Here is a 27,586-nt window from a genome sequence, read left to right on the forward strand (position 1 = left end):
CTGTCCCTGACACACTGTGAATTGACTGGCCATAGAGCAAATGGACAGACTGTGCTGTAATGACTGCCCCTGAGAGGGAATGGTGCCCAGCATCCTGTGAAGGACCCCCAGGCTCCTGGGACTATATGAGGACAGGCAGGAGACTGAGTCCTGTGCAGGCAGCATGGTGACACGAGAGGGTGCTCGAGACTAAGAGATACAACAGGGCTGTTGCACCGGTGTGTGTTGACCTGAGGTTACTGTCAGGATTGTACAAGTCTCCAGGCTTCTGACCCTGCTGGTCTACACTGTAATGTCTGCAGTGACTCCACTGGACCATGGGTGGATGTGTGTGTGTGTGTGTGTGTGTGTGTGTGTGTGTGTGTGTGTGCTGTTGTTCATTAGGCACATTCAATTGCATGATTAATGCACTTGGTCCAGAAGGTGGCATTCCTGTGCACTGCTGTGCTATCTGTAGTGAGCTTCAGAGAGAGGGAGGCTGAGGTATCTGATACTGATTAGAGCCAGGAGGCTGCAGAAACCCTATAGAAGGACTCATCCAAGTTTGCTGTGCTAGCAGGATCAGACTGAACATGAGTACAGGCCCTGCTAGGAGGCCTCCTTCCACAGACTGACTTGAGGGACCAGCATGGGCTGCTGGAAAGGTGGCTAGACAACGTTTTGTGAGTCACTGCATAGTAGGGCTTGGTAAGAAGGCAGCAGAGTGTACTGAATTCAGGGCCTTGCATACGGCCTCCCATGCTGCTCCTCTGGTTGTCGAGGAGATCCTGGTTCTGAGGCTGCTGGACCCTAAGCACGTAACTTGTGTGCTGCTGGTTAAGAGTCATGAGCTGTAGGCTATTGAGAGAGGCAGCTGTTGACCGTACTGGGGGCTGTAGGCCACCAGGTGTGTATATGTGTGCGTGCCTGTGTATTTGTCCGAGTGAGGGGGGGGAGAGAGAGGTGGATATTGCTAGCTTGATACTGTTCAGGGATATTAAAAATAACTGGATCTGTGGAGGGGCCTGCAGGTAGCCTTGAAGTGACAGGATTCGTTGTGAGTAGGTGGTACAAGGAGAGAGGTGCAGTGGTTGGAAGTAGGGAACAGCTAGCTTGTAGAAGTTATGGTGGAGCTAAGTTGCTGAGGATGCTGGGGGAATATTTGGGGCTGCAAGAGAGATGAGAATGGATCAGCTGCCTCAGTTGAATGTCATTTGTCTGCTGTGAAATCATGGGATTATTCCAGGGTGACAGTTGCTGGGGGGGGGGGGTGGTCAGAGCAGAAAGTTGTTGATGCTACTCTTGTTACAGCTGGGCAGTACAAAGGAGAAGGCCCGACAGACTGGAGTGAGATGACCTGGTTGCTCATGTTTGGGCCACCTAGTGCCACACCTGGCTGCTACCACTGTGTTGGCTCCGATGAGGATGGAAATTCCACTGGAGCTTCTTGATTGGGTGATAGGGTCACATAATCTGGACTGAGCCTTCTGAGTCTGTGCTGCTCTGAGGTCATGGCTCCAGGGATTTGAGTTCACCGTCCATGCTACTCTGGCAGTTGCCTGAGGTGTGGCTCAGACTTTCTTTCCCCATATGTCATTTAGATGTCCACCCTAGTCAGTCTCTTGGGCAAAAATTCTCTCTAAGACTCTTTGATACCCTCTCTGTCTTCCATTGATTTTTCTCCTGCAGTGGAACTCTGATCAGGGTATGATATTCATCCATACTGTCCTCATCTCTCTTGAAATGAATCTCTGTTGATGTAGAGATCCATAGTCAAACCCTAGGCAGAGCTTGGGGAGTCTTGCAGAGGACGGGGGAAGAAGGATTGTGGGAGCCAGAGGGGTCAAGGACACCAGTGGGAGAACATGACCCACAGAATCTACTAAACAGTGCTCATAGGGGCTCACAGAGACTGAAGTGGCTATCACAGAGCCTGCATGGATCTGTGCTAGGTCCTCTGCATGCATGCTATGGTTGTTTAGCTTGGGGTGTTTGTGGGATTCCTAACAATGGAAACAGAGGTATATCTGACTCTTTTGCCTGCTTTTGGGACCCTTTCTCTCCTACTGGGTTGCCTTGTCAAGCCTTGATATGAGAGTTTGTGCCTAGTCTTATGGCACCCTGTTATGCCACGTTCAGTTGATATCCCTGGAAGGCCTGCTGTTTTCTGAAGGGAAGCAGAGAAGTAGATACGTGGGAGAGGGGTAGTGGGTGGTAGGGACTGGGAGGAGAGGAGGGAAGGGAGGCTGGAGTCGGGATGTATTGTATGAGAGAATAATAATCATAAAAAGGAATTCTCTATTTTCATCTTTTATGAATCCTGAGAACCAATGTTCAAGGATTCTTGCATTGATGGTTTTCTTTCCCAGTTTGGTCAACATTGTTGGCCATCTCTAAATAAATAGCTCCCTGTTGTAATAGCATTGGTGATATGAAATTGTCTGTGGGAACTTCTTGGACAGGTTACTGTTATCATTAATAAGCTGCAGAATCTCCTACTCTAATTTTAGCAGAATCATTCTATCTCTTGGGCTCTTTTTCAGATTAGCTAAATTCAAATAGGTCTATTCCAGTGGAGTCTGTATATTCTTGGCAGGAGTCTCTAGATACCATTTCCCTTGAGAACTTTTCTTTGCTTTTGACCTTGCCTTCCATTTCAAAGACATCCTTGTGGATTTTCTTCCTCCCTGTCAGAAGGAAGGCTGATATGGAGTTGTATAACAATGTTATACATATTATACATACTGTCAGGCTGCATACCAGCTTGAACTTGGAGTTTGACTTGGTTCTTTTCCTGGTGTAACCATGCCCAGATGTCCTGCTCTGTCTCCTGATATAAACCAATATCTTCATCATCATTTTCAGCTTCTTCCTACTTGGAGTCTTAGATATAAACCTGTTTTTGTTTACAGATTCATCCACCAGGTTTTGTTTTTCTGATTCTTTCATTGTTCCCAGACTTTCCTACATACTGACTGTTTGACATTTCTTTAGCACAATACAGTAGCCTCCATGGATTTCTGAGTAAATTTCTCAGTGAATTCATTGTGGATGTAGAATCTCATTTAAGGAAAAAATTTACCCTGATCTCTGACATAGACACCTGGGTTCATCTATGCAGGTGAAGTGTTCAGAACAGTATTCATCAAGAATAATTTTGAGAGACACTGAGGAACAACAGTGGATAGCCTCTGGCAATTCACCTGGCCAGAAGGGCTGGAGCTGGTGAGTCACCTTATCTTCTATCTCCTCTCTTTGCCCAGCTGCTGCTAGGCCCAGATAACAGGCTGAAGGCTGTGGGGTTCTTTTGGTGTCCTTAATTGGAGTCTGGGGTGTGGAGGTAGGGGAACAGAGAGGGAGAAAGAGTTGGCATCATGAAGAAGGTAGAGAAAGGAAGAAAGGGGGCAATTCAGAAACGAAGAAAAGCAGGGAAGGTGAAGTCCAAACTTTTTAAAGTCTACAATTTGTCATGTTACAGTATAGAACTATACCATCCTCAAGAGCTCAGGCTTGAAGTTGAAGCTTTTATCAGCATTAGGGTGGTGGGAGATTTAGGAGATGGAACCTGGTACAAGAAGATTTTCTTGTGTGTTCCTCTAAGGGGATTCTCAACTCGTTCTCTCTCTCTGTCCTTCTCTTCCCTTTCTCTCTCTGTATATGTATCTGTCTCTGTCTCTGTCTCTCTGTCTCTGTGTCTGTCTCTCTCTCTCTCTCTCTCTCTCTCTCTCTCTCTCTCTCTCTCTCTCTCTCGTGTGTGTGTGTGTGTGTGTGTGTGTGTGTGTGTGTGTGTGTGTCTGTGTGTGTATGTATCTTTCTCTGTCTCTCTATGTACATCTCTTTCATTCTGTTTCTATCTATTTATCATCTGTATGTATGTGTTTTTCTTTTTATTTCTTTCCTATTGACACAAATATGTGACTAAGCCTCCACAATGTATGATGCTGCCAGCATTATGGAAAGTACAAACAGTGGACAAAATCATCCAGAAAGAACATGAAAGATGAAGAATTAGTTCAAGAAAAAAGTATGTTTACATACATGGAAAAAGTAGATTATATAAGCATGACTATTTCTGAAAGTGACCCACAAGATAAACAAAAGTCTGTAGGCCAGAAAAGGGATCTGAAATAAAAATGGAAGGTATGGTGAATTTGCTCAATTAAAATGTAGCAAAACATTTCCCCAATTGGAGGAAGAAAAGGAAAATACAAACATACAGGAAACTTCTAGATCCGGAAATAGACAAGATCAGAGAACAAACTTCCATGTCATTATAGTCAGATATCCATTACAGGAAATCTTCATTCTTAACATACCTGGATTAATAATCACTCCAGAGATACAACTCTAGGCCCTGCATTGAAGCTGTTGCCAGAAAGCATTAACAGAAGAGCTAAAACCACCCAAATGGAGGTGAGGTATAGCATAATAGCATAGGCTGGAAACTTATTCTGAATGATAGAGAAAAGGAAAAATCCCAGTGCATTTTAGTAACACACACTTTCATCTAGGCACCCCAAATCTATGCAAACACCATCATGTTGCTGCTACAAAGGACAAGAGCTATGAGTGTAATTGTGCTTTCCTTAATAAGGTGGAATGTAATCACAAACTGGAAACAAAGGCAATTCTCCTTAATGTAATTTGCTTGTGTCAATTATTTGTCACAAGGAGGTGTGTGTGTGTGTGTGTGTGTGTGTGTGTGTATGTGTGTGTGTGTGTATGTGTGTATGTAGAAAGAAAAAATAAAATAAAATAGAAAGGTAGAGATTGAGTAACACACACACATACACACAGAGAGAGACAGACAGAGAGACAGAGAGAGAGAAAGAGAGAGAGAGAGAGAGAGAGAGAGAGAGAGAGAGAGAGAGAGAGAGAGAGAGAGAGAGAGAAGACCAGAGACAGAGTGATAGTGAATAGGAAATAATCGATTTTTCGATTGCAGGCTTCAAGATAGCAAGAAGCAGGACAGGAAGAGGGAGGAGAAGGAAGAAGAGAAGAAGAAGAAGAAGAAGAAGAAGAAGAAGAAGAAGAAGAAGAAGAAGAAGAAGAAGAGAGGAGGAGGAGGAGGAGGAGGAGGAGGAGGAGAGAAGGAGGACGAGGGGAAGGAGAATGAGGAGAAGGAGAAGAAGAAGAAGAAGAAGAAGAAGAAGAAGAAGAAGAAGAAGAAGAAGAAGAAGAAGAAGAAGAAGAAGAAGAAGAAGTAGCAGCAGTGGCAGCAGCGAAAAATCATCTCACAAAAGAAGGGCATAGCCAAGTGCAGCCAATTTACTGCACCGCCTGGGCCCAGTTCATGGCCAAGGACAGAGCTGTTAAGTTCTTCATTTGGAACATTGTAGAACTCAGTACTGTCAGGAACACTTCCAAAGCAGTGTCTTTGATGCTTATATGCTTTCCAAGCTCCATATCAAGTTACATTGCTGCAAGAGTAGTGACATTAATTGCAAGGTGGTCAGGAATCCATCACTGGAAGCCAAGGAGAACTAAATACCCCATCATGATTTAGAGTTGCTGGTGCTGCCCTACCAACTCTACCAAAGCCCATCCATGTAAATATCTCTCTTCATAAGGACAGAAGCAAAAGCATCTGGTAAAAAAATAAAATAAAATAGAAATTATACTTAAAGAAAGAAAAAAAATGAATCATATGCAACCTAATAAACAGCTCAATTTCTATCATTAACCTGGTAAAATATGGAAGAAGAAGCATCAGTCCAACCAAGTTAAAAAAAATTGTAGGAATGAGTAAGACTTTGTGAATAATAATCCTAAATGTAAAAGGTCTTAGCTCTATGATTAAAGATTCAGTTCTCCATTTAAGAGCCCCTGTGTGAAAGATCTGGGTAGAAGATTCCACATAAGATCAGTGTTTTAACATTGTAAAATTAAAAGAAAATTCTACAAGCCATAAGAAAAAAATTCAGTGTTATTCACTGGGTGAGAATCTAGGATCCAGTTTGAAGGATCATACTTCCAAAGATCTCATTTTAGTCTATAAAGTAAACCTTAAGTATGAAAGATACAAAATAGTGTCCTGGAGGGTTTTCGAACACACAGTGGAATAAAACCAACAATCAGTTATAAGAAAAACCAAACTTATTATAAAAATACCCAGAGACCAAACTAAACAGTATGCCATTGAGTAAATCAAGGTTATGTATTTAAACTCTGGAATAAACTCTGAAACAACAATGGAAACAATGTTTTAGAAACTTTGGGATTCAGCAAAAGCAAATCAAAGGGGTTTTTAACACAGGTTGAGTGCTTATGTTGAAAATTCACTGAGATATCAAAAACTAAGTCTCAAGACAGGAACAACTAATGAAACTTCGAAGGAGTTTATGTGGTGATATTTTGATTATACTCTTTTTTTTTAATTTTTATTTTGCAATACAATTCAGTTCTACATATCAGCCACAGATTCCCTTGTTCTCCCCCCTCCCGCCCCCCTCACCTTCCCCCCAGCCCGCCCCCCCATTCCAATCTCCTCCAGGGCAAAGCCTTCCCCACAGATTTTCTGAGATCAACCTGGTGGACTCAGTCCAGGTAGGTCCAGTCCCCTCCTCCCAGGCCGAGCCAAGGGACCTTGCATAGGCCCCAGGTTTCAAACAGCCGACTCATGCAATGAGCACAGGACCCGGTGCCACTGCCTGGATGCCTCCCAAACAGATCAGGCCAATCAACTGTCTCACCCTTGATTATACTCTTATAAGTAAAGCTTGCCTGGAGATCAGAGAGTGGAGCTAGCCACTAGAGGCCAGGCAGCAGTGGCATACACCTTTAATCCCAGCACTTGGGAGGAAAGAACCAGGAAGATCAGGAGTTCAAGGCCACGCTGGGCTACTGAGATTGAATCTGTCTAAAACAGAGCCAGGTGGTGGTGGTGGCTCACATCTTTAATCCCAGCACTAGGGAAATGGCAACAGGAATATGAGGCAGGTGGAGAGAGGATTGAGCCATTCAGTCTGAGGATTCATAGAGACAGCAGCTTGCCCCCTTTTGGCTGAGGATTTAGTAAAGGTAAAAACTAGTGACTGGCTGCTCTGCTTTTCTGATCTTTCAGCTTTCATCCTGATATCTGACTCCAGGTTTCCATTAATAAGAGCAATTAGAATTTGTGTTACAAGTTTATGTTTGTAAATAATACTTGTCATGGCAAATATTAATGAAAAAGAGACTAAAGGAATTATATAAAAAACACCAAATAAAGTTTGGTTCTTTTCAAAACATAAAGATTGACAAATCTCTCATAAAACAATTAGAGAGATCACTCAAATTAGTAAAATTAGAGATAAAAACACATGGATGCAAAAAGTGAAACACAGGATAATTATGATATACACTGAGAGCATTAATTAATGCAAGAAATAGCTGACTGTTTAACATACTAAAATTAGTAAAGCATGAAAAATATAAATAGATCAAGGACTAGCAGTGAGATTGAAACAGTGATAAACTCACAGAAGAAAGGAAAGGGCTGGGGCAGATGGATTCACTGCCATTTTGCCAAAGTTTTAACAAAGCACTAAGATCCGTGCTCTTCAAACAATTCCATAAAGTATGAAGGGAGATAACAGCATCTAATTCATTCTCTAAAGCTTTTACTATTCTAATATCAAAACAGTATCAGGACACAATAAAGTTATGGATCAATTTTTATTATATACATAGACTGAATATTCCTAGTGGAACACATGAAAAGCAAATTAGTAATATACAAATAGTTTTATTGACCATGATCATGTTAATTCCACTCAAGAACACAAGGATGGTTCTCATATGAACATCAACAGGACAGAAATCAAGAGATGCAGGAAAGGAATCCAGCAAAGTTCAGCATCCTTTCCTCATAAAACCTCTGTGGAAATTATGTATAGAAGGAACATATATCAACATTATAAAGATTATGTATGAGAAACAAATTATATTACATTGGAGAAACCTCACAAATATTTGTTTGAAAATCAGTAATAAGTTATTTCTGCCTTTGCCTCATTTTCAAGTAATACAACAGAAAGAAATCAAAAGAATACTATGAAATAGGTAATTAACTCTTGATGCAGATACCATGATCTCCTACATAAAAGGTATTAAAGACTTGACCAAGAAAATTTCTTGCATGTGATCAGCACTTTCAGCACAGTTGTGGCATGTATAACTAACATGCAGTTCCTACCTATAACTTGATACAAAGAAGACAGGAAAATAAAGCCTTTCACAATTGCTTCAAAAAAATAACATACTATAACCAGAAATAAATGTCTCTAAAAAGGTAAAAGATCTCAACAACAACAACAAAAACCCCATAAACATAAGGTAAAGCATAATGGAAGAAGCCCTAGAAGATAGAGAGACCACACATACTCATGGCTTGGCAGAATTAATATTGTGAAATTGGATACATTACTGAATGAGGTCAATATCTCAAGTTCTTAATGGGCAAAATCACAATGACATTCTTTGGAGAATTTGAGAAAATAATTTAAAAGTCATAGGGAGGGGAAAAGGTTCTGAAAAAAACAAGCAATGTGATGGAGAAAGAACAAGGTTAGAGTTATCAAATTTCATGATTTAAATTTGTACTAGAGATCAACAGTGACAGAAACAGCATGGTATCAGCACTTGATCAAACATGTAAAGAAAAGAGAGAGAATGGATAATCCAGAAAAAAAGGCAGGTGAGATGGATTAGTGGGTAAAGGTGCCACTATGAGGACCTGAGTTGATTCCTGTATCCAAAGGAGGAGAGAGAGAAAACTGGTCCTGCAAGCTGATCTTTGACCACCACAAAAGTGTTTTGATGCATGTTTTGGCAACTGTCAGCCCAGATACATACATGACACATACACATAAATTACTTAAAATTATGCTACTCTAAACCCACAGACTGACACCTATTTAACATTTACAAAAAGTATAAAATCGTTACATGAAAAATGCATTTTAAAAAATGTTACTGAGGAAAGTGTGTGCACATCTAGAACAATGAAACTAGGTCTGCATCTCTCAAAATGACAAGAATCAATCCAGAAACAGATAATATATCCTTTGGAAGTCCTGGATTGACATACACTTACAATATTGAACATGTACATATTTTCCACAGGACCCTAGTAGCACCAGAAATGATTCCAAGAATGAGCAAGTGGAATTTCATGGAATTAAATACCTATTGACAATAATAAACTATCACAGCAGACAGAGCGCATCAAGAATGGGAGAAATAAAACAAATCTTTGTCAACTATATGTCTGACAGTAGACTGTTACTAATCACATCCTTTTCTATCATGTATTTAACCATTCATGGGTCTGTCTTTCTATCTAATCATCCTTCTATTTTATCTGGATTAATGAGAGTTGAACAGACTGTGCTCCAGAGAATAAATACAAAGACTTAATAAATATGTGAAGAATATTTGTTCAATATATTTGCTCATCAGGGAAAAACAAATTAAAATGTATTCAAAACATCATCTTGCATGAACCAGAATGGATATATTCAAGAAGACGAATTGTGTCAAGGCAATGGAAGAGGAGGATTGCTTATGCACTGCTGGTGGGAATGTAAGCTGATGCAACTATTAAAGAAATCATAGTGGGCATTCTTCAGAAACTGAAAGTACAAACCTCCAATGCAATTCTACCAGTGTACTATATACTGACAGATGAATGAACAAATAAAAATGACAAATAAAAAGCGAATGCACATACACTAAGTAGACTTTAACCACAAAGAAGAATAAATAATGCCATGTGTTGTAAAAGATTAAACTTTATACTATCTTATTAAGTGAAATAAGCCAGGCTGAAAGAGACAAATGCCAGGTTTTTCCCCTTATATGAAAAGTACAGATTTACACACACACACACACACACACACACACACACACACACACACACACACACCACACACACACACACACACACATATATATATGTATATATATATATATATATACTGTATGCACACATGTAGAAAATGGAATGTGTTGGCACACACACACACACACACACACACATATATATATATATATATATATATATATATATATATATATATATATACTATATGCACACATGTAGAAAATGGAATGTGTTGGTGAGAACACCCCCAAAAGTGCTCATAATGGGAAAGTATAGCTATGGTTCAAAAGAATACGGAAATACATCATAATGTGTTTTCCATAATGTGTGGATTTAAATTACATCATGAAATTATGCATTGTCTTCTATGAGGACAAGAAGGAGTCAGAAGAGACAAACAAATTTGTGGGAGTGAATGAGAGCCAGGTACAATGAAATACAGAAATGAAATGTTATTCTTAAAAGCATGATTTTGTGTGATAATTGAAATTTATTTTGAAAAATAGAAATATCCTGAAAATATAAGAATGAAAAATGTACTTATTAGTATTTAAAAAAGCAAAGTCAGTATATTAATATGTAATAAAGGTAGATATTAAAGTAAAATTATTCGAAATAGAGACATATAAAGCCTTATGTAAGGATAACTAAAGCAATCAAACAAGAAAGCAAAATTATCCTAAAAATGTATACACCAAAAGAAAATAGCCTCAAGTACTGTAAACAAAATTGTTCTGAGGTGAAAGGATAAATAGATAAATCTGTCATTATTCTAATTATCTTAATTTTTCTGGATGGTTTTCATGATGGGAAATTGACATTTTCAAGTTGTTCTGTGTCTTTTGACAGTATCATGCAGTTTGCTTTCTAGTCTATTTACTTACTGTACTACATTAATTCATTCAGAAATATGCAATAATCCATGGAATACTGGATTTAAACTCAGTTGATCATGGTCAGTGAACTTTCAACTCTGCTATTCATTTTGGCTTAGCAGTTTCCAACTTAAAATATTAGTCTGTGTTTTAACCTGGAAGAAATTGTTGTACAGTTTTCTTTTTTGTTGTTGTGTCCCTGTCGATTTAAACACGGGGGTATTAGTGCTTTAAAACCATGGGTTTCATAATATTTTCTTTGTTTTGAATTTTATTTGTTTGATTTAAATGTTAAGGTAGGTTACTGGTATGGGACTTGTTATGGGGCTGTAAAAGTTCAGTGAAGTAAAACTATAGAACATATGTACATTATAAGACTACTCTACAAGAACTGCTAAGTATGTTGTCTTCCTATTCATCTCTAGCAGTATTCTGTCAAACATTTAGAAGCCTGTGTCAAAGCCAAGGAAACCATTCTAGTGTCCTTGCTGTTGTGTGGTTATTTTTGTCTTTTCTTTATTGTCACCTTTGAGTCTGACCTTGATATAACCTAATGGGAAACACATTAGCACAATGAGGGTCTTCAATAACCTCACACTTCGAGGAGTGCTTTTCCACTCCTACAGGGTGTCATTCTACAAAACCTAATCTGTTTATTTGCCCTTTTTATGGATAGATTCACTATCTATAAAACAGTAGAGGTTAGCATAAGATAATAAAACCCTTTGCTACTGGTTCCAACAAGTGTAACTGATGTTGTCCTCAGCATCTAAATAGTTTTTTTTAAGGTAACTACCTTTCTTTCAAATGAGAATGTTTTCATGGCTATCAAAATAATTCCTGAAAGATGAATATTGCATAGACCAGGGTAGATTTCAGTTACCAAAATATTTATCTCTGTGCAATATACTGTTATCCACACGGATGCCTTTGCCTTCACCCTCTAGGAACCTTTCCAGTGGGGCTGTAGAAATGTGGAAGACTGCTCGGAAAAGTCAGGTAACAATGGGAATATGGTCACATCTCAACTACCACTCCAGCTGCTTCTTCAGAATCCTTCTGGTTTTCACGTATCTTGGATGCCCTGGGGCCACTGCATGTCTATCAAGCAGACTCATGTGCTGAGAATGTCCAGGCCTGCATTTTCTACCATAAAAGGCTCTCATTTTCTCCCAAACAAATTTTTTTTACAGTAAATTCATATCATCAAGAGATACTCTCAACTCTGGTATACAACATGTGCCTTGGGAATAAATTCATCCTTAATAATTATTCTTTCCCTGGAGAAAACTGCTCAGCGTATTATTTGGGGCAGGATTGCACCCAACATAAAATGTTTAATTGTGTCCACCTTCATGTCTCTCTACCCTACCCAAATTCATTCACTGTTCTCAGTGCTCCAAATGCATATTTGGGTTACCACGGATGGATTTGGTCTTACATTTACCAAAGATCCACCGTTGTACAAATTGGCAGGAGTCCACCACTTACATCTCTTAATCCAATCAATGAACTCTTGTTCAAACTTTATAGCATTCACAGAGGCACAGAAGCATTGCTGCTGACAGAACATTTTTCTGAGGAAGTCTTGTTGTAATGTCAACACAGCTCCTTCCATGTTTTTCCTTTCAAAAGCCACGTTTTCTTCCTATTGTTATCACACCTTGATTGCTTTAGCATTTCATAAACGCAATTGACATGGCAGTTTCTACACTGAGATACAGCAAAATGTCTGATGCTGTAAATGTGATCTATGCTGAATCACTGGCTAGCGAGGTTATACTCGATAGGGAAACACTACAGTCCTAGCCTTTACCTATCATTATGCTAGGGTTACACTAACAAAAGAAATAGATTTATCTTAAGAATTAGAAGGCCAATAACTCCACTAAAACAATGTCCAAAGGTCTTCTCTCCAACTATCAAAGGAATGACCCTAGTATTACAACATCAGCCAGGTGAGCAGTTGGTAAGAATGTTATAACACTCTGTATATGCACTAGAGAATGGAAACAACCTGGATACCTCATCATGTTACCCATAGGAACACACCATTAAAGTTTCCTAACATTATCTCTAACATATCTATGACTCTGTATAAATTATAAAATTGAAGCAGGTATTAGAGAGGGAATTAAATTCGATAATATTCTCCTTCCTTAAACGTTTTTGTCTGGGATAAATTCAATCAATATTTTCTTTTAACAATTTGTTTTCTAAATCGTTGTGGGAAATAGAACATTGAAGTAACAAGTATATTTCATATAATAATCTAGGTGCCCAGAAACAGTTTAGGTTTAATGTAGTCAGAAACACAACTTTGATGTGTTATTCCTAGTGGTTAGAGTGTAGAGAATTCCTATCTGTTGGAATACACCTCCCCCACATTCAATTACCCTGAGATATTGGTTAGAGGATAGGCTTTAGTTTAGAAAAAAACATTCTAGTTATTTATTTTCTTTCTTGACAGTAATAGTTTAGTTATTCAGTTTATTTTGTTTTATTTTATTTATATTACCAGTTCACTCTGATGAACTCTTCCAATGTAGATATGGATTGTGTTTTGTGCTCTTGGTGTCTTTCTATAAAGAGGTGCAATTGTTAAGTTTGCTTGGTTGTCTGAAAGTAGCTTTAACATTTTACTTGAGAGAGCACTTAGTTTGATGTTTTCTGTAGCCAAATTTTGCATTCATTTGTTCATATTTTAGGTTGATTACTCCTATTCTGAACATTGATTTTTATTACAGTAATATTCACAATAGCCAAGTTTTAGAAAACATGTGAATGATTCTGGGTTAATTTCTATCCCAACAGACATTTGGAGTCATCTTGGTTAACCATTTATTAAGTGTAGATAGGAGATAATTTTTCTGTCTAGTCTGTGAATTGAGCTGTGGTTACAGCACTTCCTTTGCTGTATTGTGCCACAAAGATTCAACTAAGTTAGAATCTTTATATCAATTTTATAGGCATAGGCATAGGAGATACTGCATCTATGTTGCTTATCGCCCCTAAACAGATTCTTGTTGAATGCCATGCCTGGCAGTATTCTTTGTTGGTAGACCATTCCTTTGGTAAGTAGATATTGGAAGACTGTCATATATTCACTCAGAGATAAGTGTCAACTCCCAAATGCTCTGTGCCCGGCAAACCAACGCTTTGTGAGTGTAAAGATGACAGCTGTAGAAGCAGTGCTGTGGAGGTGCTAACTAATGCAGTTCTCTGTAGAATCCCTTGTCTGTCTGAGCTACAGCATAGGGATAGAAAAGGCTGTGGTGGATCTGGGTTATAGTGGCTGGAGTGTAAATTGAGATTATAAAGTGCTAAAGCAATTGAGAAGGAATTAGTGAGAATCAGAAAAGAGTGTCAAAGAGGAAGCACTGAGGGAGGTTTGGGTTAGCCCCAAGTGAGAATTTCTAGGGAAAGTTTGACAGAGTATTTGATGTGACATTCAAGGGTTTCTGGAAGATTAGAATGTAGAAAAGACAGTTTCATGAAGAATCAAGAGGTGCAGATATTGACACTGAACCTGCTAATGTTGTAAATCAGATCCATTGGATAGGAATCACTCCAAGGAAGTTCCTTAGGAATGACCAGTGTTGCCCACCTATGTGTGCACACAGCATGTGTGACTAGGCTCTCACTGAAAATCAGTGTGGAGTTTGCTCACAAATCTAGAAATAGATCTACTGCTTAGGTCAGCTATATAACACTTGGGTATATAACAAAAGGACTTTATATTCTAGCACAGAGATACTTCTTCATCCATGTTCATTGCTGCTCTATTCACAATAGTTGGAAAATGGAAACAGCCTAAATGTCCATCAACTTATAAGTGGATAATTAAAATATGGTACATACACATAATAAGAGAAATAAAATTATGAAATTTACTGGTAAATAGGTGAAGCTGCTAATACTCAACCCAGATCAAGTTCTCTATCACATATAGACCCTAGCTTTGAATCTTTTGATTTGTATGTTTAAGTTGGAGTAGTTAGAAATCGGGAAATTAGAAAAGGCTCCTGATGTGGAGGAGCAAGACTTCAAGGGTTGGAGTATAAGGGGAAGGGAAATGATTGAATATGATGAGTGTAGTGAGTGTGGCAAGAGAGGGAAGGGAAAAGGAGGATTTATGAGGCTAAATAACACTAAAAACCTTTCAAAAGACTAATGGAAATCCACTATTGTAGAAGCTTCCAAAAATATACACATACACACACAAAAAATGGTTTAAATGGAATATGCTCATGCTACAGGGTGATGCCTCTCCAAGATATCACAGGCAATCAAAAAAGGTCATGGTGCAGGTGTGGATTATCCACCATTCAGTTATTTGTCAGATAGTCAAAACAAATCTACTTAATATCATTGCAGTCATTTATACTCCAGAACTTAGTAAGACCATTTTGCTGAAGAGCCCACATTACCCTAGTCATGAGACATAGGGATATCAGACAGGCACTGAGCTTCATTCCTATCAGAAAACTTGCAAAGTGCTGCAAGATGTTATACATGCTATGGGGGAAAGGAAGCAATCAACATCCTTAACCAGAAATGAACCATGTAAGCTATAATAATAACTGAATTGCCAAGATATGCCCATTGGTACAACAGCAGCATGAGCACAATGAAAAAAAAAAAACAAAACTAGGTGCTTCCTGGTTGGATTGCTCCATAAAGCAGAATCATGTCTGCTCTTGTTAACTGGACTAAGAACCTATGGCTAGGCAGGTCCTAGGCCCAATGAGAGAATCTACTGCTATTGTTATATTAGATGAACACAATAGTAAACTGCTTCCCAAACACCTATCCCTATACTCATGTGCTAGTGGAGTTCTCAACATGCATCAAAGAAGGTACATTTTATAATAGATGATTAATACAAAGATACACAAGGTGTCAAAATGCAGAGAATAAGACATGTAGGCTCCTAAGCCCTCAATAGGACATCTATATTACACCCTCTTCTCCCAATTCTCAGGAATCATAACTGAAAAGGGGTCGTGTGATGGCTATTCCTGGATGTCAACTTGACTACATCTTGAAGAATTAACTAAAACCCAAACATCTGGGTATGTCTGGAAGGAATTTTTTCTTAGTTAAATTGTTTGAAGTGGGGAGACTCAATTTTAATCTGAATCTTTTATTTATTTATTTATTTATTTATTTATTTATTTATTTATTTATTTATTTGGTTTTTCGAGACAGAGTTTCTCTGTGTAGCTTTGTGCCTTTTCCTGGAACTCACTTGGTAGCCCAGGCTGGCCTTGAACTCACAGAGATCCTCCTGGCTCTGCCTCCCAAGTGCTGGGATTAAAGGCATGCGCCACCACCGCCTGGCCGAATTTGAATCTTTTAAGGTGGGAAGATGTATCTTTAGTCTGGGACATGCCTTCTGCTGGTAGCCCTTATAAAGGACATGGAAGAAGGAAGCTAGCTCTTTGCCTGCTTGCTCTCACTTTTGCTGGCAAATCCATTCCTTCATTGGCAATAGAACCCAATTCTTCATGATTCTGGCATATGCTAAAGATCAACTGAGACATCCAGCCTCATGGACTGAACAACTCCTGGATTTTTGGACGTTCCATTGATAGACAGCCATTGTTGGACTAGCTGGACCAGAGCCTGTAAGCCATTCTAATAAATCCCATGCATATATTGTAAGTCTGCACTTCTAAAGAACACTGGTAAGTACAAGTGGTTTTATTATGGGAAATAGAAGCAGAGGAGGAGGGCTGATGAAAAATAGCATTTCCTAGAAAGGGCATTATCATTATACAAGAAGTCCTAGCAGATAACATTTGTGCATATGATCTGTACATAATCAAGTCAGCCAAAATTCCATCATGAACTTCTTAGGTTTCACTTCTATCACAGATGTTTTTGGAAATTGATAACTACTGGGCTACAGTCAGTTTTCTTCAGTGATGCCACCCATGACAGACTGTCCATGAGCAGGGGATGGCCCTGTACCCATGTGTGTACTGGCAGTACTACTTGTAGTTGGATGGTTTTTAAAAAGTACATGATACTGGGAAGGAAAAGAGATCATGGAGATACCTGAGGAGTTGGAGGGGAAGGAATGGGGGTGAATTTGATCAAAATACATAAATAAGCCGGGCGGTGGTGGCGCACGCCTTTACTCCCAGCACTCGGGAGGCAGAGGCAGGCGGATCTTTGTGAGTTCGAGGCCAGCCTGGTCTACAGAGCGAGATCCAGGAAAGGTGCAAAGCTACACAGAGAAACCCTGTCTCGAAAAAAAACAAAAACAAAACAAACAAACAAACAAAAACACATAAATAGTTATATTACAATTTCAAAGAATAAATAGTAACAGAAACAGATTTGGCATTTGTATGATTTCCTATTCTTTAAAATTTTTTATTTATTTATTCATTCATAATAAAATACAAGTATATCATTTCTCCCTTTCCTTTGCCTCTCTCTAACCCAATCCCTTGCACCTCTCTTTTCTCTTTCTGGAAACTCTGGTCCTCTTTTCTTTAGTTGTTATTGATTCATATATTTATACCTAAACATATAAACACAGCCTACATAAGTCCATTTAATGTTTCTTGCATTTATATGATTCCAGGGATATATCTAATACAGTTGGTATTTGATAACTGGAAGCTCATCTCCGGGGAGACAATTTTCCTATCTTCTTCATTCTTCATTCCTTATTTGCCTGTAGTTCTTTTGTTTGTTTGTTTGTTTTTTGAGACAGGGTTGCTCTGTGTAGTTTGGATCTCACTCTGTAGACCAGGCTGGTCTTGCACTCATAGAGCTCAACCTGCCTCTGCCTTCCAAGTGCTAGGATTAAAGGCATGTGCCACTGCCACCTGGCTGTAGTTCTTTTTCTATGGGTGGGTCTAATTAAATTTTCCTCTTCCATGTTATTGTGTTGAACTCTATTTCACTATCAATGGAATGATGCTAGTCAAGAAAAACTTCTTTATCCTACACAAAGTTTTCTTGTCCTGTGATTTCTTTTGTTCGTTGCTTTTCACCACTTATGAGATTAACCAAGTACAAAGGTAGACAGTCTTGCTTCTGGAATTTCTTCACTAATCTCATCATATGGGATGTGTCTTTTTCCACTGATGCCTGGTGTCTTCCTAAATTCTGTTCTGCTACTTCGATTATTTTATACGTGATTTTGGTTGGCTGAATCTGTGTGACAGTAGATGTTAGCATAATATAAAGGCCTATGACAATGTCTACAAATAGGTATAAATTGATGTTGTCATTCTTCATCTAAGATATTTTATAAGTTAATAGAATCTAATTTAATTCAAAGTTTCTATAACTTATGTAAGTTGTTTCTTCTAGTTAACAAGGTTGAACACAGCAGAGTAAATGGGAGACACTACAACTTTTGAATATCTACAAGATATTTGCATTCTCACCCAATTGTGGTTGCACATACCTTTAATTCCAGTTCCCAGGGACCAAGGTATTTTAATCTCTGTGAGTTCAAAGTCTGTCTGGCCTATGTAATAAGTTACAGGACAACCAAGACTTCATGGTGAAGCCTCATCTCAAAAAAAGTAAAAATAAAAGGTAAAAAACATGTTCTCACATTAGTGAGACATTTGACTTCATTTTCTGTGGGTGCTTCTAGTGGGTAAATTAATGAACATTTTGGGAGGAACTTACACTGATAGGCCCAGTCAAGGTCAATAAAGAACTCCAGTCTTGTCTGCCGTCCATTCTTGTTTAGAATACTTGTAGTCCCTCTTGTCTCTGTGGCTACCTGTGTACAATGCAACTGCATTAGTCAGATATGTGTGCTTGAAGGGTCCAGGGCTGGAGTCATAGTTTCCACCCCAAACTAATAAGTTTAACTTACATACCATACCCTCCTGTAAGGTGTAATACTTCCCAACTGTGGCATACATCATGATTCCAAGCAGAAATGAGTCCCTAGCTTATTTCCTTTCACCAATAAAAGTGTGCTGCATAACATAGAAAATACTACATTATTTTCACCCCTCCCCTTCTTCTATTTCCTAATCCAGCCTCTGCTGCTCAGTGCTTCAAATACTTTTTAGATGATAATGACAGATGTTCATCTATGGACTCTTATATGTTTGGAGATGAGATGGGTTTCCCTTTTCTCTTGGATTTAGCTGGTTTGAGCTATTGAAGAGTGTATAATCCAGACAAAGACAGAGACGTAACTTGGTTCCTACTATAGAAACTATGTAGTATGAGATTTGAAAATCCTGATGATCAGGTCCCTGTGGCTGGGGATGGAAGGCCAGGATCCAATCTTTGCTTGGAGAGGCAAAAGAAGTTGAAAGTTGGCCAACATAATGTTTAAACAAAATGTATATTCATCTTCCTTGAGCCTCTTTTCCATCTTTCTAGCCCCCTATTTCCTCCCTTCAGAGGCCACTCTCAATATGGTTGGGGGTTTTAGGGTGACCATCACTTTGGCTGTTTTCTGAAGACAGACACAAGGATAGGTGGCAACAGCAATTAGGTGTTCCTGGGAAGACTGATTAAGAGGCTGTAGTAGAACTTAGTGGTCAAGGCTGGGGATCTAAGATGAAGTAGGAATTTTGATGCTGCCTTGCCTCCTCTGAGCATGTCCAATATCTGATGTAACATCTGCAAAATACATATAATGATAATAACATCCCTGCCAGCAGTCTAATGAAAATAACTGTCCATCTGACCTTGAAGGGGCACATGTCAGAGTGAACATGCAAGCGAACCAACAAAAATATACTTGACACACATTTTCATATGTATTAACAAGGTTAGTGATGTCATCCCCCCCCCCCCTTATCTATAGTAATTTTGTCAAGTAATCCATTGCTCTGGTTCAATTTGAGTTGCTTGAAAAACTTTTGCGTATCCCTAACTACCTTGTAAATGATCCCTATTATTTGAATTCAAACAGGAAAGGTGAAACAGAGAATGACAGAGTGTGATAGAAAAACCCAATGATAATTGGAAAAAAATATTACAAGGCTAAAAATATAAAATTCAATATTGTCTAGGGTAAGATTAACGAAGTCTCCCTGGAGGAAGTTATCAGCGATTGGCTCCAAGAAGGATAATATCAGTCACTAGGCCTGGCCGCCAGTAGGGGATTTCAGGAAAAACTACTTGAAAGAATTATTTGGCCCTCAGATACACAGAGATTAGAGTAATAAAGGAAGGTGTCTAGGGGAACTTTTCTTTGCTAGACTATCAAAGAGAGAAAATGAAAAGCAAACCTACGAGTACGAGGCTTCAGCCATGCTATTTTTGGCTGAGCAGCCCCATCTGAAAACCAAAGAGCAGTTCTGTCTCTGATGCCTCCCAGGTTTGGCTAAGTAAGTACTGACCATGAAAATCTGGAAGGTGAGACCTCAAATTGATTCCATCAGGATGATGTCATCTTGGGTTGTAACAAAGGATTTCTGTTTTCCACCAATTAAAAGGATAAACTGCATGGAGGGCAAAGAATGACAAACAGAACAAAGTACACAGAGGAGACTGTCTGGGTGAGGAGGGAAACGGAAGTGGTATTGAGTCTGCTGAGGTGGTCAGGAATTTATGTTTGGGACTGGGATGAGTTGTCTTTCCCCCTCAGACTTGACTGCCAAAGGAGATAGCACAATCCAAAGACAGTGAGATGCTTGGTTCTCAACAGAGAAGCCCTCTGAATAGTTCCCTCTGGCATGGAAAAAAATCCCACCGAATCTTTGGCTTGGAGGGAGATCCTGAGAGTCAGTTGTCTTAAATATTTAACTAAAATGTTCAGTGTTCTACCTGGAGCCTCTTTTCCCTGTCTCTGTGCCCAGTAAGGATCTGTCTCTTTCCTAGGTCCTCAATAGCCTCCTACAGGGTTTCTATGAGTGTTCAGTAGGGAGGCTCTAGTGGCCATCCATTGATATAGACTATTGCCAGTGTGTTGTATGCAAAAGGTAATAAATACATGGAGGCAGAAGATCCCGTAATGATGTTGGACTTACATAGTTGCAGCTTGTTGGCTCCTGCTGTGCAGTTTCCCTAAGGAGCCTGCTCAGCCCAAGTTAAGGCAATTCCTAAGCCAAACAGCAAGCACAGACTCACAGTGACACAACTGTAACAGTGGCAATCACAAGTATTTGGGTTAGATTTAACCCTGTGCCAATGGTCAGAGCCTGTAAGCCTGGCCGAAGATTTGTGGTGGCAATGTTCACATGCCAACAGGGAGACTTTTGGTGTTGTTTGGCCAAATTAATTTGTTTGCCTACAAAACTGTTTTCCAACATTTATATTTTCATAGTACATTACTATTCTTCTGTGCCTAATATGCAGAGGCAAACAATTTACAGTGTTTCATGGATACTGACCTGGCTATGAAAAGTTAAATTGCTCAGAATGTGTAACTGTTGCTACAACCTTGTGTTTGAATGCTCAGGAAATGCAATGGAATAATTATGTGACTCCATCCAAGATGCAGAGAACATTCCAGAAGAAGGGAGTGAATGACCAAAGAACCTGGAGGAAGTCAGGAATTCTGGGACAAAGTTAATTTCTTAGGATATGGAAGCAACTCCAGTCTTCATTGAGCAGAGGTTGTGGAGATTGACAGTATCCCTTGGGCCCAAGGCAGGGCCGCAACACAGTAAACAGTACAAATATGACTAGGCCAGGTGTCCTGATAAGAAGCTGTTACACCATCTTAGGGTAAGAGTTATGAGTTCTTTACTTCCTCCTCTGCCACCAGCCCTCCCACACAGCATGTGGTCCTGGTGATGGTGTGAGTGCTGGACGTCATAGAGGTGAAAAGTGACCCAGAGGCAGGACTTGAGTAAAGCAAATTTCATCAGTCAGCTGCAAAGATGTGGGGGTACTCATCAGAGATGCAGCTGTCCTCAACTTAACCATGCTCCTGTAACTCAACCACTCTTCCCCTAAGTTCCTCTAAGTAACTTCAAATGCTGCATTAATTGCCAGTGCAGCTTTGAATCACTTCCTTTGTGGGAAACATTGCTGTCATATCTAAAGTGAATAGAAATTTGTCTAAGTCGGATAAAAAAAAAGCCTGATAGAGCTGAGAAAGTCTAATTAATGCTTTTTAAAATTCTTATTTTTTAATTAAAATTTTATTGACCCCTCTTCTCCCTCCAAATCCTTCCCCGATCCTCTCAAATTCGTGACTTCCTATCCTCCCAGTTCTGATTCCCTCTCAAATTCATGGTTTATTTTTAATTATTATTGTTTTACACACACACATTTAATGAATAAATATATAAATATATATAAATAATTTTTTAATTAAAAACATCTAGGCCCAGCTGTATTCACAGCAAAATTCTACCAACCTTTCATAGATCTACAGTCAATATGTCTTAAATGATTACTTTTAAAGAAACAGAAGTAAAACTCGAAAACTCCTATGAAGCCAGCATTACTGTAATACCAAAACCATTTTAAGACACTACAACAACAACAAAAAACCAGAAGATGGTAGATATCCCTGATGAACATATGTGCAGAACATACTTGATTCAAGGACAGTTCAATATACTTAAGTCAATAAATGTAATAAATCATAAAAATGGGCTTAAAGAAAAAAATTAAATGATCATCACAATAAATATTGAGAAACATTTGATGAAATCCAACTTGCACTCATGATAAAAGTCCCAGGGACAATAGAACTGGAGAGGGAACATGCTTCAACATAATAATAGTTATATGTGACCAAGCTACTACCAACATTATAATTAGTGGTTTTGAAAACAAATGCACACAATACATTATTAGGTCAATTGTTCTCAAATAGTGGATGTGCTGGTTAGTTTTTGTCAACTTGACATAATCTAGAGACATCTGGGAGAAGAGTACCTCAGATGAGTAATTGCTTCTATCAGGCCTTTGGGCATGTCTGTGGGGCATTTTCTTGTTTGATAATTGATGGGTGAGGACTCAACCCACTATTGGTAGTACCATCCCTAGGTGGATGGTCCTGAATTATATAAGAAAGGTAAGGGGAAATAGATGAGATCTCCATGAGTAAAGTGGGGGTGGGGGGGCTATAGAAGGTTGGGGATGGGGGATGAGAACATAAGGGAATGGGATAGTCGAGGTGGAACAGGGACGGAGTGGGAGAGCAAGGAAAGAGATACCATGATAGAGGTATCCTCACGGGGATAAGGAGAAACAGGGTCCTAGGAAATTTCCCAGAAATCTGCAAGGATAACAAAAACGTAACTTAACAGTGGGTCTTAAGTATCATTTTTGACCCTTACGTGCAGGCAACACTGACCATTAGTTGAGAAACTGTCTGGAGTGATTCCCAACCAACCATATATTCTGCTTCCATGGCATCAGTGACATATCCAAAATCTGTATTCTGTCTTTTTAGAGAGCTATACACTAGACAATATACTCTTCTACAAGTCCATAAGCACTGTATTGGACTCCCTTTAAATATTTTCATAGCAAATCTGCTTTGATACTATCACCAATCTTCTAAAATTCTTGTGGGTTTTACTATTTTCCTAATTTTTTTTCTTTTCTCATTCCATCTAGAATTCTTTAGCACTTCCCAAGCTCAATTTGAATGTGAGTCATTGTTGCTCAGATACACCAAACATTCTCTTGTGCTTTGTGTAGCCCTTGCAGGAGAAAAGATACTCATGCCTAACTACTTGTGATTTGTGTTTTTCTTTTGGTCCCGTGATGTCTTCCTCAATTATTCTCCAATGCATTTGTACGGGGATCTTTTATTCTACCTGTAACTCACAAATTGTGCTAGTGCAGCTGGCCATTAAGGCCAATGGATTCAACTATCTGCACCTCACCTGTTCTGGGATTACAGGCCCATGATATCATACCTAGCACTTTGTTTGGGTGTGTGGATGAGAGGCAGATGCACACGGTTGTGTGGCATACACTTTACATAGTGAGCATCACCTGAGCTCTAATACTTTCCTTTGAGGTATAGTTCATGAATTATTGATACTGCTTCTTTACATGTATGTGCAAAGTTTGCCAGCTTGCTTGTTGCAAATGATCTTTTCTCTTTCCAAGAGGAATTTGGCAATGTGTTGAAAATATGACAGCTGTGCATACTTGAGTTTCTTTCTGGGTCTTCTATGACCTCCAGGGTCTACATGTATATTTTGTACTAGCACCATGTGTATTTGTTTGTTTGTTTGTTATAATGATTCATTTTCAATTAAAAATGTTTGCAGTGATGTGCACAACATTGTTCCTTTTTGTGTAGAATGTTTTGACTATTCATGTGTTTTATGCTTCTCTGTGGAGTTTAGGTTTGCTTTTCTAGTCTCTAGTTTTCTAGAGAAGAATGACATTTGTATTTTAATGAGTATCAAATCTGCAGAAAAGATTGATAATATAGCCATTTTCAAAATCTTAACTATGTCATTCTGTGGGCATGAGTGGGTGTCCCTTTTCTAGTATCTTTGGTGTGGTGTGCATCCTTTTCAACTTATTTATTATCTTAACATTTTCACTGCCACCATGTCTTTCATCACCACATTTAAATGTGCTTCTAGGGTTTTTTTTTTTTGATAAATTTGTAATTGGATTTTTTTTTCTGATTGCTTTCCAGGAATGCTCAATACTGATCAACAGGAAAGCTACTAATTTTATATTTGCTTTGTATGGATATGTTACAGCACTACCTTCAAAGTCAAAGAGACACCGTCTTCATGAGTTCAGCTGTGCTGCTCGCTGGAGATCATCATAGCTGGGCTTGTTGAGTACTGATGTTTGCCAATTGAAAGAGGGCTTAGGGAGGGTCATTAAACTCTCATCTGTGTATCCAGCCACTCTTTTCAGCCAGTTGTACACAATTCTATAATAATGTCATATGGCCTTGCATTCACAAGGAGGGTCTAGAATATATATGCTGGATAAGACTAGGGGAAATGGGCTTATCCATGTAGCTATGGGAGAGTTATTATCCAACAGGGTTCAGCCCTTCCAGATGACCTGTAAAGGTCAACTATACTTCTGGTCATAACTCTTCATCCATTGCTTTCTGAGGAAGCTCAATAAACTCATTGGTTCCCCAGACGGAACGCCGGTAGAAATCAAACTTTGGGTTGTCAATAGGATCTTACAAGGAAAGGTGTAGATGGTGCCTAATTCTCCTCATGAGGGAAAAAAAAAATTATCTAGACACATTTTTCTAGTTAGTTGGATATGATGAAACAAGAGATGACTTTTGGGAGAGTAATGGGACCCTTTCTGCTATGGGTGATGAGACAGGAAGAAAAAGCTCTGTTGTTTGATGTTGGAGCATCTGCAGAGAAATTTTTGACATGGTAGTTCATCCCTTTGTATCATGTAGTTGTGTGTGTGTGTGTGTGTGTGTGTGTGTGTGTGTGTGTGTGTATTGATAGATTTCCTGTGCTCCCACACCAACATTAATGTAGTCATCACTAACTGTATTGAAAGAGAGAGAGAAAGAGATAGTGGGGTTTTGGGAAAATGAGAGTGGATATGAATTGTACATTTGTATGAAAGTCTCAAGAATAAAGAAAGATTAATATTAAAAGTATTTTAAAATTTTAAAGAATTCAAGTGATTTTTGAACTTTTTATGACTAATTAGTAACATTAAGGGCAATGAAAAATATTGGACATACTGTATTATTAAATTTTTTTCTGTTAGAATTTTGGTTATGGTGCCCTCTTAGTCATAGCTAACATTTTTTTTTTCTGTTAGATTGTGGTTAGGGTACCCTCCTAGTCATATCTAACATAATTCTAACAAATATTTACCTATTCTTATCTAACAAACTTTTGTTGAATATTTAAAACTATTCCAAAACAAATGTAATGATGCTAATCTAAAAAAAATCCTCTTTTATGTCAAATATTGTTTTCCCCTTTTCTTCTGTCGTCACCTTGATTCTTTGCTCACCATCGCTTTTGACTTTGATCTTTGTATACAAATAAACACATTGGCACTTAGAATATCTTAATTTACTTCATGATCTTGGGTATACATTTTCCCCACTCACATATTGTGTCTCCTGGCAAATTCTCATCTGCTGCATTTGTTTTATACATGGCTAAATGTATCTGTGGGAGTGTAGATGCTACCATGATCTAGTGAAAGTCTTCGAAGTATAGGAATGATTACTAGAAACCCATAGAAACTTTCAAACAAGCCCGAGTTGACATTGTATTCAACATCCAAGAGGAAAAGAAAGAAAGAGAGAAAGAAATAATTGGCTCTGGTAGCTTAAGTATTTCCTGCAAAGATCAATGTCATGTAGAACAACGTGTAAGGTCTTAACTATCATATTCAGCTGTCTGTAATATTCTGTAATTTCCTTCTTTATCTGTTACTCTTTACAATGGGTCACGAGATGAGTAATTTGGAAGAAATTCATACTATGCTAGCCAGTTCAGGCCAATGGAGAAAAGGCCTATTTTTTTAATTTCTTTCCTTTCCTTCCTTTCTTTTCTTTTCTCTTCTTTTCTTTCTCCTTCTTTCCTTCCTTCCTCCCTTCCTTCCTTCCTTCCTTCCTTCCTTCCTTCTTTCCTTTCTTCCTTTCTTGCTTTCTGAGTTTACCTATCAGTTGACTTTATAAGAATGGTATTTGTGTTCATTATCCTGTTGAGACTATGTAATTAAAAATATCTCTAAAACTACAAGAGTATAGCACATAACAAGAACCTGTTAGACTTTGCATTACATTAAGAAATATTACTGTCGGGCAGTGGTGGCGCACAACTTTAATCCCAGCACTTGGGAGGCAGAGCCAGGGGGATCTCTGTGAGTTTGAGGCCAGCCTGGTCTCCAAAGCGAGTTCCAGGAAAGGTGCAAAGCTACACAGAGAAACCCTGTGTCGAAAAAACAAACAAACAAAAAACAAACAAACACAAAAAGAAATATTACTAATAACACTATGAAGATAAGAAAGATTTATTTAGGCTTATAGTTTCAGAAATTTCAACACTTTGCCAGCTTTCATCATTTTGGGCTAGTAGAGAGATAAACTATCATGGCATAAAGAGGACATGTTGAAGCAAAGTTGGTGGAGCACATGGCATCTAAGAAGCCCAGAGAGAGACAGATTGTTTGTACTCACAAGACTCCTGCTACTCTCCACCCAGGACCCTAGCCTAATGTATGAAACCATACACATATGCCACAGCAGCTTCTTTAGAATGTTCTCTAGTTTTCCATGTCTCTAGACTGCCTTATGGCCACTGCATCTTCACCTGTCAGACTTATCTTCTATAATGAGATAGTGATAGATGAGAAATTTCCATCTCCCAAGACTTTCCTTCCTTCTAAAAGACTAAGTTCAACTTACATTTTATGCTTCCCATCATCACTCTTCAGTTCTGGTACATATGTGGAGCACAGGAGCAAGTCCACCAGTTCATATTTTCTCTACTAGAGAAAGGTATACCATATGATATCTGGGGCAGAATAATCACCCAATTTAGGAAATGCTAAATTATTTTCATGTTCATAACTCTATATTCAAATACACCCACTGCTGCTCAGCACTCCAAATGAACTCGGGAGTATCATACATTGATTTTCTTTCACTAAAGACCAGCATTTTATAAATCCGGAGGAGACCACCATTTCCATCTCTTCCTTCATCAGTGAACACTTGTTAGGACTTTGTCCTACAACAGAAACATAGCACCTGGCATGCTTTTAACATTTTCCAAAGAACTTTGCTTTGAGGTCAGAATAATTCTTGTCATATTCTTTGAGTGACCTCCTTTCTGTTTATTTTTTCAGCTTATCTTGACTGCTTTAGCACTTTACAAACCCATTTGACATGACAGTCTCTGTCACTGAGATCCTGGGAAGTATGTTCTACTATGGATGTGATCTATGCTGAATCCCTGGCTGGGAGAGATACTCTAAA

General features: G+C 38.7%; 1 pseudogene; it reads right to left on the minus strand.

Moving 5' to 3' along the window:
• Nucleotides 1-121: 121 nt before the first annotated feature.
• On the minus strand, nt 122-12,337 carry LOC131910838 (R3H domain-containing protein 2-like; annotated as a pseudogene).
• Nucleotides 12,338-27,586: the final 15,249 nt, after the last annotated feature.

Source organism: Peromyscus eremicus, chromosome 5 (genome assembly GCF_949786415.1).
Source record: "Peromyscus eremicus chromosome 5, PerEre_H2_v1, whole genome shotgun sequence".
Lineage (NCBI taxonomy): Eukaryota > Metazoa > Chordata > Mammalia > Rodentia > Cricetidae > Peromyscus > Peromyscus eremicus.